Source organism: Rana temporaria, chromosome 6, assembly GCF_905171775.1.
Source record: "Rana temporaria chromosome 6, aRanTem1.1, whole genome shotgun sequence".
Lineage (NCBI taxonomy): Eukaryota > Metazoa > Chordata > Amphibia > Anura > Ranidae > Rana > Rana temporaria.
Window position 1 is genome coordinate 114,912,726 of NC_053494.1, and position 14,087 is coordinate 114,926,812.

Sequence of the window (14,087 nt, forward strand, 5' to 3'; positions counted from 1 at the left end):
TATTGTTAATGGAGTCACCTATTGTTTCTGTCTGTCTGCTAATCCTCTTGGAGATGTGATTAGTATTGTGTCAACTTTACCTAGTTACCGAACCATTGATGGATGTTTGTTAGCTTTTCTTGCGATGTACTGGTGATATTACTGTTCAAAGTTTGCATTGTTTAGGATAATGTGATTACGATCTTATCTGATTTTGTGTAGTATATATTCTGGGTGAGTTTTCAATAAATATTTCCAGTTTGCACCTAAGCTAGTGTTGTCTAGTTCTTGGGTGCAATTCTCAGCTATAATACCTGGTTCCAGAGTGGTGGAAGCTGTATCTTGGTGGAAGCTGTATCTTGGTGGAGGCACCCAAGTTGGGTGCAAGGTGGTTCGTCAGAATAACTAAACTAAAGCCTGGTACACACAGTGAACTTATTTTTAATTTCCTTTTTCGTTCAACCCAGCAGGTTGAACGAAAAACTTAATAAAATGGAGGAGCTCTCTGTACTAACTATGCAATGTTATTACAGCTATATCCCTGCTGAGATATTGTGTTCTGACAAGGGGACTGCCCACCTCTCCACCAGAACACACTGGTCTGTGCTCGCAGAAATTGGCTGCCAGCGCTGATCGGATACTGATCAGCTGCTGGTTTTCCAGCATGTCCATTCTACAGAAACCGGATAGGCTGCTGTACACACTGTTTCGGTCACTGTTTCTGTGGACCCGGGTGACACTGGCCCATATTCGGCCACTGTGTACCAGCCTTTAGCCTAACAAGTCCCTAATACTCAAGTTACCTCTAACTTATTTTTTATTCTTCATATCATAGACCGATCTAGTCCAGAAGTTTCAGCCTATACTAGCTAGCACTTCAGTCTCCCAAGGAGGACCTGGAGTCACATTGGTTTGGCTCATGGACAATGTCAGAGGTGAAGGATTTACAGAGTGGAGGCAACCAGTAGGGTACAGAATCTATTAGTAGCCCTCACTGGGGTAACATTATACAACAACCACCATTTTATTCTCCAGAGCTTTTGTTTTTAGAAAATATCTAATATTTGGGGGTTCTAAGTAATTTCCTAGCAAAAAAATGCAAACTTTTACATGACAAAATTGTCAGAATTGGCCCGGGCGTGAAGTGGTTAAAGCACTGTTACGTAGAATGGAAATATGTATAAGGAACTACCGGTAAGCACCATTCTGAGAAGGGGTGGAACCACATTAGAATGGAGCAGTGTAAGTGGGCGTACTTTACAACTGTTGTATAGCTAGTTTCAGTTGTTGGCTTCCTGAGAAGAAGTAACGTCTGGAAACATACAGTCTGCTACTGAAACAGCCAAGAATCATTCCAAAAGTAAGCAAAAATTACATAAACTTCTAACTAAAATTCATATTTAATCATCTAAATACTTTATAGATCCCTTCAACTTTTATTTCATAGATTATTTTGCTGTATATAGAAAACGAAAGTAAGATCGCATTCCATAAGTACAAAGTACATTATATACAGTATGCATAGCTACTGCATGTTTAAAGTGTAAGTATAGCTAAACATTTTGTGCTTTGGATAGAATAGGAAAGGGCTAAAACCTCTGCTATATTATTGTTTTGCTGTCTGGGTAAATCTCCCTTTATGTGCTCTCCAGAGACACGCCACAAAGTTAGAGAAAATCTCCCACAGCGTGGAGAATTCTGCTCTTAAGCATATACTAGTAGATCTTGGATTTAACTTTTGTACAGAAATGTTACATACACCTGTTTGAAAGCATTTCAAAACTTTGTTTGATTTTAGCATTTGATTTTGCAATGAGGCAGGGTTAACACTAGTACAACAAACGCTCCAACATTGGGAGCACAAGTCGCATGTAGTACTAGATTTTAACGGTGGTACAGAAGGGCAGGGAAGAAATTAAATTCCTCTAAGACTTCCAGCTGACATCAAGGGAGCAGCCGTCTGATTGGATGCTGGCACCCAACTGACCCCGCAGCCATCTTGGGTCAAGGCAGCGTTTTTTTTAGACATGAGTTCCTTATTTTTACGTGCATTTTGGTTAGTGCAGGGACAGGTTTCCCGACTGTCAGAGAGAGTGTTCAGGAGAGTTAGGGAAAGGTACTGGAGGAGTAGTGGCAGTGCAGGGACTACGTCTTTCTTCCATTTAGGAAGCCTCCCATTTGGGTGTGGACTGGCCAGGCTGCATTAACACTCCTCATTGAAGAAGCTGTCAGCATCATTCAAAGCTAATACTCTGCTGCTTCAGTTTCTGTAAGTGGCTCTGGTCAGCTGTGCCTACCCATTGGGCCTAATTGGGCATTGTTGTTGGAACTTTCTTAATATGCTAATATCATTCACCTTGGCCTCTGTGTGATCACTGCTTGCTGACACACCATGCTGCACCCTGCTCACAGTTATCGGTAGTCGGCAGGATATGCCCCATTTCCTCTCTGGTGCGGAAGGAGGCGCAGAGGAAACCATAACGCCACAAGGAGCAGCCTTGGCCTTAGTGCCCAAATTCAACTGGTCCAACATCTCTCTATCAAAGTGGGAAGAGAGACTGAAGAGTGCCACCCACCTGTATCAGGTCCCCACCCAGCTGATTGTGTTCGCCAGATGTTGCCCACTGAGTGGTGATGGTGCTACCGAAATACTCGCCGGCTCACCTAGAACAGATTGAAGTGCGGCTGGAAGGCCTGTTTTGGGAGAACGTGACAGTGCCGGAACTGAGACACAGGTTTTTCTTCAGCAGACAACAGAATACGAAAGCCTCAACCACTTTGCGATAGTCCTCCAAAATCTTTGGAAGTGGCTAGAGAAGAAAGGCATATATGACTGTGCCAACATATGCACCCCAGACTAGTTGTTGTGGGAATGAGGGCTGACCCCATTGGGAGAACTCTTTTGGAGGTAGTAGAAGTGGTGACGTGGGAGCAAGAAGATGCAGAGGCTACTGTCACCATGACAAAGAGACACAAACTGCTTTATGTATGACAGTCTTCCCCTCTGTCGGCTATGCAGACTGCCTATAAGGAGTTAACCCAGAGTATGGCATCCGTGCGGCAAGAAATGTTTACGTTCAAACAAGAGTTAACTCAGTTTGCAAAGGGCGAAAACCGTTAATGGAGGGACCTGGTCGGAAACAGGAAATGCTGGAGGTGTGGTCACTACAGGCATTTAGCTAGGGTCTGTGGCTGGTCCGAGAACAAGAATGCATCAAGGCTGCAGTAAAACTAGAGTTTCCCGGGGGAGAGGGACGATCTATGGGAATGGCACCACAAAGTCCAAAAAGACCAGAGACGATGGTTTCACTAAGCCCCGTAGTCGACAATCTAGTGAATGCTGGCAAGAACCGAACGAACGGGTAGGCACTTTCATGGCTGTGGCTTGGGGGCTGTGTGACTCAATGTGATTCAGGCTTCCTCCTTTTAGGAAGCCTTCCATTTGGGTGTGGACTGGCCTTGTTGCAGAAGTTGTCGGCATCATTCGAAGTTAACACTCCATTGCTACCGTTTACATAAGTCGCTTAGGCTAGCTATGCCTTCCTGCCAGGCCTGCATTATTGGAACTTTCTTAATACACTTTTCTCATTCACCTCAGCCTCTGTGTGATCACTGCTTGCCGACACACCACGCTGCACCTTTGTCACATGCTACAGGTGTGTATTCGATGGATATACAGATATTCACAGCAGGTAACAGGATATTTCACTTCAAATCAAAGCTCAATTCAAAAAAGATCTGTGGGTGGCCAATTGTCTTGTTACTATTAAAGTGTTTATTTTATTGCTGCACTTAGTCTGGCACCCCTCTGTCCCTGTTTTTATACAGAGTCATCTGCTTCCCTCTAAGGCCTTGTACACACGGTCGGACAAAACCGATAAGAATGGTCAGACGGACCGTTTTCATCGGTTCTTCGCTGAAGTGGCCTGATGGTCTGATGTGTGTACACACCATCAGTTCAAAATCCGATCGGGTCAGAACGCGGTGATGTAAAACACAACGACGTGCTGAAAAAAACGAAGTTCAATGCTTCCAAGCATGCGTCGACTTGATTCTGAGCATGCGCGGGTTTTGAACTGATGCTTTTCTGTACTAACCATCGGTTTGGACCGATCGGCAGCGGTCCATCGGTTCGGTTTTGAAGAACTTTTTTGGACCGAAGGAAAATTTTAGACCGAAGGAAAACAGACCGATGGGCTATACACACGGTCGGTTTGAACGGATGAAACTGAACCTCGGTCCATTCTCATCGGTTTTGTCCGACCTTAGGGTGCTGTGGCCAGGTACTGATTTATCATTCACCTATGGACTTTTACCATGGACTTTTAATAGACTAATAATATGATGATCTGCCGTTTTCATCTGTATAACATCCCTCTAGCGCCACTTTACACTTCTTTTTTCCTTTTTTTTTCCAAAAAATACGAAAGCCTTTATAGTGTAAACCATAAAACAAAGGGTATTAATTAATACCATAAATTGCACTCACATTAAGGAGCGAGAGTAACTGCACAAAGAAGTACCAAGCTGCCACCTCTCCTCACTTCTCTAATCAGCATAGACACAGCTGTATTGTGAGGAAAGAAGCTACCCTCTCTCTCCTGGATCAGTGGATAAAGCTGCAAAGCTTGAAAGACCTGGGAATAGTGGGATATATAGTTTCTTCACAGCAAGTGTCAGTTCTCAAACTATAGACATAGGTGATGCATTAACTTGTGCACTGCCATGCAATATGCCTCATGCATAGCTCCCAACTGTCCCTGATTTTGAGGGACTGTCCCTGATTCGGAGCAATGTCCCTCGTTCCTCCTCATTTTGGTCTGATCTATATAGTTGTATATAAAATACACTATTTATCTTTTAAAAAGTGTTTCCCAGTGCTAAACCTTTCATCCAATTTCTAATTTGATGCATTTGTAAATTTCTAATGCCAATATAAAGGAATAATAGTGGTAAAAAAAAGCCCTTGTGGATTCAACTAATCATTTTTTTTGTTAATTCTCCATTAAAGGGGTGTGGCAGGGGGGATGTCCTATGCCTACCTACTTTTGCTAGTAGGTGTCCCTCATTCACGTCTCAAAAAGTTGGGAGGTTTGCTCATGTTTGAACACAAGCAGAAAATTTTGTCAGAGGAATGTGATGATTTAGTCTGCTATAGGCTGTGCATACAGAGCAACAAATTACACCATGTAACTGTGATCAATGCACCTCTTGTGCAGGTGAAAAGCACAAGGTACAAATAGGAAGATTTATAATGCATTTACATACCTCCCAACTTTCTGAAATGGGAATACGGGACACCTATTAGAAACACTGGCCCAGATTCAGGTAGAATGGAGCAATATTTGCGTGGGCAAAGAGCAAAGATTTTTCTCTGCGCCCACGCAAATATTTCCATTTGCCCAGCGATTCACGGAGCAGTAGCTCCGTAAATTGCGCGGGCGCTATGCTAATTAGCCCTGCGTAAGGGCGCCTAATGTAAATGATCCCGCCGGGGGCGGGAATCATTTAAATTAGGCGCGCTCCCGCGCCGAGCTAACAGCGCATGCTCCGTCGGGAAACTTTCCCGACGTGCATTGCGGCAAATGACGTCGCAAGGACGTCATTTGCTTCTAAGTGAACGTGAATGGCGTCCAGCGCCATTCACGGTTCACTTACGTAAACGACGTGAAATTTAAATTTCACGGGCGGGAGGCGCAGCTATACTTTAGCATTGGCTGCGCCTGCTATTAGCAGGAGCAGCCTTATGCTAAAGGCGCCGTACGGAAACTCCGTACCTTGCGTACGCAGGGCCCGCGCAACTTTTGTGAATCGGTGGTAGTATGCAATTTGCATACTACACGCCGATCACAAAGGCCGCGCCCCCTAGTGGCCAACGCAAGAATGCAGCCTGGGATGTGAAGGCATAAGGAGGCTTATGTTTGTCACATCCTAGGCTGCATTCGGTGTAACGAGGTTCCTGAATCAGGAGCACTCGTTACACCGGAGCAAGTAAGCACTTGCGCCGCGCAACTATGGTTGCGCGGGCGCAAGTGCTTCTTGAATCTGGGCCAGTATGTAGGCATAGGACCAGGGCCGTTTGAAGGAATTTGGGGGCCCCAAGCAAAATGGACATGGAGGCCCCCAAACCCCAGAACCCCCCCCCCCCGCACGCAAAGCCTACAGGTACCACAGCATAGCGATACAGTTTACGTTCACCCACACGTTATATAAATAAAAAATGTTTACAGTGCAAATACTGCTGTTGCATATAATGTGCCGCAGCAAATGCGTGTAGCTGAATTGCGAGTGTTCTGCATGGAATGCAGGGGTCAGATATGTCCTGGGGAGAGAGGGCTAGTGCTAGAGAGGGGAGAGATAGATATGTGCTGGGGGCAGAGGCGGTCGGTGCTCAAATTTGTCAAATGCAGTCAGTGTGCCCCATCAAATGCAGCCACCGTGCCCCATCAAATGCAGCCACCGTGCCCCATCAAATGCAGCCACAGTGCCCCATCAAATGCAGCCACCATGCCCCATCAAATGCAGCCACCGTGCCCCATCATATGCAGCCACCGTGCCCCATCATATGCAGCCACCGTGCCCCATCATATGCAGCCACCGTGCCCCATCATATGCAGCCACCGTGCCCCATCAAATGCAGCCACCGTGCCCCATCAAATGCAGCCACCGTGCCCCATCATATGCAGCCACCGTGCCCCATCAAATGCAGCCACCGTGCCCCATCAAATGCAGCCACCGTGCCCCATCATATGCAGCCACCGTGCCCATCAAATGCAGCCACCGTGCCCCATCATATGCAGCCACCGTGCCCCATCATATGCAGCCACCGTGCCCCATCGAATGCAGCCACCGTGCCCCATCGAATGTGTTATATCCTCTGTGTTGTGAGGGACACAAGACTCTGGGCTGGAACAATGGATGTTTATTCAGTACAGCCTGTACACTGCAACATGCATCTCAGGACATTACATATCACTCTGCTTCCTACATGTGGTCTCTCTAAGATGGCTACTATGCCCCTTGACCCTTGTCATCACTGCTGGGTGGAGCCAGCCTTAAAGTGCCAGTACATGTGAAACCCTTCAGGTATAACACCTTCCATCCATCCCTAAAAAAAAACAAAAAACAAAAAAAAAAAAAACACAACAAAACAATAACAGGCACAAAACATTAACTGCTAACTGTCCAATAACAGTCCTCCAAACACAGGAGAATTACGGGACTTCAAGCTTGCGGGGTTAATATGTCATCGGATCACTTCCGTCGGCCCCGTCGAAAGTCTCGTAACCGCTCTTGCAACTGAAACCGGTCAGGAGGGCGACAGTGTCGTTGAGGCCGGGCATCCAGCGATTCGGGACCGGAGGATACTGGGCTGGCCGGAATGGGTACCGGCAGGGCCAAGAAGGGATCCCCCAGCTCAGAGGGTAAACAGACCTCCGGACCAGAGCTGGAGGGCTCTGTTGGAGCTGAGTTCAAAAGTTCAGAGTCCCCACAATCATCAGTCTCTGTGCATCCTGATTCGCTGGGAGCAGATCCTTGAGACACTGGTGGTTCAGCTGGCATCAGGGATTCGGGCAGTTGAGAACGAGGACGCAGTTGGTCCGCATGACGTCTGCAAATGGAACCATCTTCCAGGCGGACCTTGTACATCTTGGGTCCCAAAGTCTCTGCAATGACAGCAGGAAGCCAACGGGTGTTGGAAGCCCCATAAGATCGGGCCCATACCTTTTGTTGGGCTGTGAATCGGGGGAGCTCATTGTGTTGGACCATCTTGTCTTGGGACTGTAGGACATGTTCCTGGACTGTTTGAGGGCGGAGCATATCCAAAACAGTCCATGGCTGCCGCCCCAGAAGGAGTTCTGCTGGAGTTTTCCCAGTGGTTGCATGTGGTGTGTTTCTGTAAGCAGAAAGGAAGGAGTCCAGCTGCTGGGGTGACAGGGACTGTTGTTTACTTGCAGCCACTGTAGCTTTGAAATAGCGTTTAAAAGTCTGCACAAACCGCTCTGCTTGACCATTTGTAGCCGGGTGGTAAGGTGCGGTCAACTTGTGCTTGATGTTGTGGGCAGTCAGGAAATGCTGAAACTCCTGACTGGTGAATTGTGCACCGTTGTCTGTGACGATTTCTCTGGGGTATCCAAACGTAGCAGCGAGATGTAACAGTATGGAAACCGTTGCCTTAGTCGTTGGCTGAGGTACAGGAATGACCTCAGGCCACTTTGAATGGGCGTCCACTATGATCAAGAAGGTGTGTCCTCTGATCGGGCCTGCAAAGTCCAAGTGTAGGCGAAACCAAGGAACCGTGGGCCAAGTCCAGGGCTGGACGCACCCTCGAGGAGGGTCTCTTGCCGTTTGTGCACATCCAGCACAAGCATTCACATATGTTGTGATATCTGAGTCTAGGTTTGGCCACCACACATAGCCTCTGGCCTTTTGTTTCATACGTGTGCTCCCGGGATGACCAGTATGTAGCAAGTCCAGAATGTGTCTCCGGAGGGTCTGTGGAATGATCACTCGGTCTCCCCATAAAACACAGTTGCCAGCCACAGTTAATTCCATACGCCTACGGAAATAAGGTTCATACTCCTGTGTGACAGTTGCAGGCCAACCGGAACGTACCCAGGAGAGTATTGTTTTCAGAAAGGTATCCTTGTTTGTATGGGCTGCTATCTCCCCAGAAGACAAGAAGGACAGGCTGGTGTAACGACAACTCTTGACCGGTGGAGAAGAGTCCATGGACCTCCCTGTCAGTCGGGACATAGCGTCCGCATTAGCATTGGCATCATGACCACGATACTGAATTTTGTAGCTGTATGCCCCCAAGAATAGGGCATAGCGTTGGAGGCGGGCCGCAGTAGTCTGGGAGATGCCTTTGTCAGGGCTAAAGATCTGAAGGAGTGGTTTATGGTCCGTCAGTATGGTGAATTCCCTACCATACAGGTAAAGATGAAACTTCTTAATTGCCCATATCAGCGCAAGAGCCTCTTTGTCAATGTGTGAGTAATTGCTTTCTGCTTTTGTCAAAGACCTGGAGGCAAATGCCACTGGTTTTTCTGACCCATCTGGTAAGATGTGAGATAGTACCGCCCCCAGACCATAGGGTGAGGCATCACAAGCCAAGGTGAGAGGCTTCTGGAGGTCATAGTGCACGAGCATGCGTGACGCCAACAGCTTCCGCTTAGAAACTTCAAAAGCACGTTGGCATGCAGCCGACCAGTCCCATCTGGAGTGTTTCTCCAAAAGCTTGTTCAACGGAAACAAGGTGTGTGCCAGATCTGGCAGGAATTTGTGGTAATAGTTCAGCAAGCCAAGGTATGATCGCAGCTGCTGGACGTTGGTTGGGGCTGGAGCTTTGACTAAAGCATCAACCTTGGCTTCCGTGGTGTGTATACCTTCTGCATCCACAAGGTGGCCACAAAACTCCAATTTAGGCACCATGAATTGGCATTTTGCTAAGTTCACTTTCAGGCCCTGTTCTTGGAGTCTCGCCAACACAAGCTCCACATTCTGCTTGTGTTCCTGGTCGGTCCGTCCTGTAATGAGCATGTCATCTAGCAGGCACTGAGTGAAAGGAATGTCCGCCAAAATCTCATCCATTTTTCGTTGCCAAATGGCTGGGGCAGAGGCTACCCCAAACACCATCCGATTATATTGATACAGTCCCTTGTGGGTGTTGATGGTCAGAAACTTGCGGGAAGAAGGATGGACCTCAAATTGTAAATATGCTTGTTTGAGATCAAGCTTGGTGAACTTTTGACCTCCTGCAAGAGAGGCAAAAATGTCATCTACTCTGGGTAGGGGATACTGGTCTATTTCCAGTTGTGAGTTCAGTGCCATGCGGAAATCGCCACAAATGCGCAAGTCCCCATTCGCTTTCTTTACCGGTACAACTGGTGATGCCCACTCGCTGTGCTCTACCTTTGAGATGACACCTTGTTCCTCCAGCCGACTTAGTTCTGCTTCCACACCTGCTCGGAGTGCGAAAGGTACTGTCCGAGCTTTGAAGAACTTAGGCTGAGCGTTGGGTTTCAGCTTGAGTCTCACACAGTCATGCTTTATTTTTCCCAACTGGTCATCAAAAATCTTTGGGAACCGCTGCTTCAGGGACACCACCCATCCCTCATTATCTCCTAATGGAATGGTAACGGTGTTACAGGGACTTATGGCGATGTCTGGCATACCAAAGTGAGCAATCCAGTCTCTCCCAAAGAGAGGGGGTCCCCCATTTTCTAGGATATATAATGGCAGTCTCTTTGTCTGACCCTTGTACAATACCTTTACTTTTGCGTAACCCAGTGGGTGGAGTATCTGTTTTGAGTATGTCTGCAGTTTGATTGGTGTTGGGCGGACAGTTCTTCGGGTCTTAAGTTGTCTCCATTGTTTCTGGGTGATAACTGAAACTGCTGCTCCTGTGTCTACATCCATCCTGAGTTTCTTTCCCTCAACGGTTACATCTACAGTCATTGCGGAGGGTGCTGAATGCATATGATGTATGTCTAACCTGTGGAGCACAGCCTCATCCTCTGACTCAGATGATGATGTGTATCTTCCCACCATATATGTCTTTGTCTTGGGGTTCAGAGGTTGTTTATCTCGCACCTTCTTGCTACGGCAAACTCGTTTCAGATGGCCGGTCCTACCGCAATTATGACAGGTCTGATCCTTAAACCGGCAGACTTTGTGGTCATGGTCTGTATTGCCACAACGGTAGCAAGCTGACTCCCGGCTTGGTGGGGGTCTGTATTTCCAGTTTGCAGCAGTTGGCTTGACTGCTGTTCTGAAAACTTCCTGCTTCACCTCTTCCCTTCTGCTCTGGGGGTTCAATTCCTCTGTATCTTTCACAGCCATTTCCATCACTGAAGCTATCTCAATTGCCTTTGTAAGGGTAAGGTCTTTCTCTGTTAACAGTCTCTTTTGTGTTGACTCACAATTCAGTCCCATGACAAACTTATCTCTCAGTGCAGTAGGTAGGTAGTCCCCAAAAGAACAGGTCGAGGCTAGTCTGCGAAGGGCGAGCACATAAACTTTAATCTCTTCACCTGTCTGTTGCTGCCTCTGATAGAAGCGAAATCTTTCTGCAATTTCTAATGGTTTAGGCTGGAAGTGATCCTCTAGCAGTGTCAGCAGCTCTGCCAATGTCTTAGCTGCTGGTTTTACAGGGGAAAGCAGATCCCTAAGAGTGTCATATGTCTTGGCCCCAACCACTGTCAGAAACACTGCTACTTGCCTGTTGTCTGGGATGGCATTTGCACTGAAATACTGTTCCAGCCTCTCAACCCAGGAACTCCAAGATGTCTGTTCTCCAAACTCACTTAATGTCCCGATTAATGACATTTTCCTGCTGGGATCTGTGATTGCTTTTATCCAGGTGACAATCCACAATGTCTTTGTCTCTCTCTCAGACTGATAGACACTTTGTAAATCCCATCCTCGTCGCCACTGTTATATCCTCTGTGTTGTGAGGGACACAAGACTCTGGGCTGGAACAATGGATGTTTATTCAGTACAGCCTGTACACTGCAACATGCATCTCAGGACATTACATATCACTCTGCTTCCTACATGTGGTCTCTCTAAGATGGCTACTATGCCCCTTGACCCTTGTCATCACTGCTGGGTGGAGCCAGCCTTAAAGTGCCAGTACATGTGAAACCCTTCAGGTATAACAGAATGCAGCCACCGTGCCCCATCGAATGCAGCCACCGTGCCCCATCGAATGCAGCCACCGTGCCCCATCGAATGCAGCCACCGTGCCCCATCATATGCAGCCACCGTGCCCCATCAAATGCAGCCACCGTGCCCCATCATATGCAGCCACCGTGCCCATCATATGCAGCCACCGTGCTCCATCGAATGCAGCCACCGTGCCCCATCGAATGCAGCCACCGTGCCCCATCGAATGCAGCCACCGTGCCCCATCATATGCAGCCACCGTGCCCCATCATATGCAGCCACCGTGCCCCATCATATGCAGCCACCGTGCCCCATCATATGCAGCCACCGTGCCCCATCATATGCAGCCACCGTGCCCCATCATATGCAGCCACCGTGCCCCATCGAATGCAGCCACCGTGCCCCATCATATGCAGCCACCGTGCCCCATCATATGCAGCCACCGTGCCCCATCATATGCAGCCACCGTGCCCCATCGAATGCAGCCACCGTGCCCCATCATATGCAGCCACCATGCCCCATCATATGCAGCCACCGTGCCCCATCATATGCAGCCACTGTGCCCCATAATATGCAGCCACTGTGTCCATCATATGCAGCCACCGTGCCCCATCATATGCAGCCACCGTGCCCCATCATATGCAGCCACCGTGCCCCATCATATGCAGCCACCGTGCCCCATCGAATGCAGCCACCGTGCCCCATCGAATGCAGCCACCGTGCCCCATCATATGCAGCCACCGTGCCCCATCATATGCAGCCACTGTTCCCCATAATATGCAGCCACTGTGTCCATCATATACAACCTCTGTACCCACATGTGCTTAGGGGGTCAGATATGTGCTGGGGGGGAGCTTTGTGAGAGAAAAGATACAGTACAAGGGGGATGGGTAGGATATGTGCTGGAGGGGTGTTTTGGGAAGGAAGAGAGGGGTTGTCAAATTTAAAATCTAATCCACACTTCTAGCATTGACTCCCCCCTCCCAGCACATGTCCTCCTAACCTAACCCCTCGATCACTCAAATGACATCTACCTTGTCCTCCTTTCCAGACAGACACTCTCCCCCTCCTCCATCTACAGTAGTACAGAGCATAATAAAAACTTAGTGCAGACCTGATCAGAGTGTCCCATCTCCCCCTCCTCCTCCTCCTTCTCCTCGTGTGTGTGTGTGTGTGTGTGTGTGTGTTTACAGAACGGAGGAGGGGAGGAGCATTGATACACTGACTGCTCAACTAACCAGAGGGGGAGACTGGTCTCTGCCGGGAAAAAAAAAATAAAAAAATGTTAAAGTAACAGACATCGCTGCGGCCGTAAATCGCTGGGATTAAATATCCGGCCTGCCACACACAGCCCAGTCCGCCCCTGCTTCTCTCCCCTCAAACAAAAGCCCCCATTCCCGCAGTGGAACAAACAGGCACCTGCTTGGGGGCCCCTGGCCATCTCGGGGCCCTAAGCAGTTGCCTGCTTTGCCTCTCTTGTTCCGACGGGCCTGCATAGGACACATCCCTTGCCATGGCCTCCTCAAAGAAGAATTGTACAAAAAAAAAAGAAATGATTGGTTAAACCTACAAGTGCTTTTTACCACTACTATTCCTTTATATTGGCTTTTAGTATTTACAAATGCAGCAATTTAGAAATTCAATGAAAGGTTTAGCACTGGGAAACACTTCTTGATAGATAAGTTGTGCCTTTTTATATACAACTATATAGATCAGACCAAAATGAGGGACAAATGAGGAGGAATGAGGGACAGAGGGACATTGCTCCAAATCAAGGACAATCCCTCAAAATCAGGGACAGTTGGGAGCTATGCATTTACGCTGGTGGTAAATACTAAGGGCCCGATCCTCAAAAGGGATACGCCGTCGTATCCCTGTTTCTAACTATGGAACTGATCCACAGAATCAGTTTTCCATAGTTGGGCAGAAGATCCGACATGTGTAAGGGACTTACACTGCCGGATCTTAGGATGCAGTACCGCATCCGCCTCGGGTATGCAAATTAGCACTTACGGAGATCCACAAATCTTTTCAGCTTCGTTTTTCTCCGTAAGTTTTACACCATGTAAAAGCAGACCCTTCTGTCCAGCGACGCGATTTTTTTTTTTGTTTTGAGTTTTTTTTTTTTTCGCCGTATTTTTTTTTTTTTGACGCAACTTTATTGACCCGTCGCGATCCACAAAGCTCGGCGTAACGTAATTTCGCGCTAGGCACGTCGGAAAAATGACGTCACGAGCATGCGCAATACGGCCGGCGCGGGAGCGTGCCTAATTTAAATGGGAATCGCCCCCTGTTGAAGAGGAACGCCTTTGCGCCAGACGGATTTAAGTTACACCGCTCAAAATTTCTAGGTAAGTGCTTTGTGGATCGGGCACTTAGGTAGAGATTTTGCGGCGGTGTAACTTAAATGCCAAAAATTACGTTGCGCCGGGTTTGTG

At 47.9% G+C, this 14,087-nt stretch overlaps 1 protein-coding gene across 2 annotated transcripts in view; it reads left to right on the forward strand.

The window, feature by feature from the left end:
• The first annotated feature begins 1,232 nt into the window (after positions 1 to 1,232).
• Positions 1,233 to 14,087, forward strand: part of LOC120943730 (caspase-8-like) — a 71,573-nt gene continuing 58,718 nt past the window's right edge. The window contains exon 1 of one of the 2 annotated variants that reach the window (XM_040357213.1): positions 1,233 to 1,339. The gene's annotated coding sequence lies outside the window, so the exon portion shown is untranslated. The remainder of the gene's footprint in view (positions 1,340 to 14,087) is intronic. The other variant, XM_040357214.1, reaches the window with a different exon arrangement.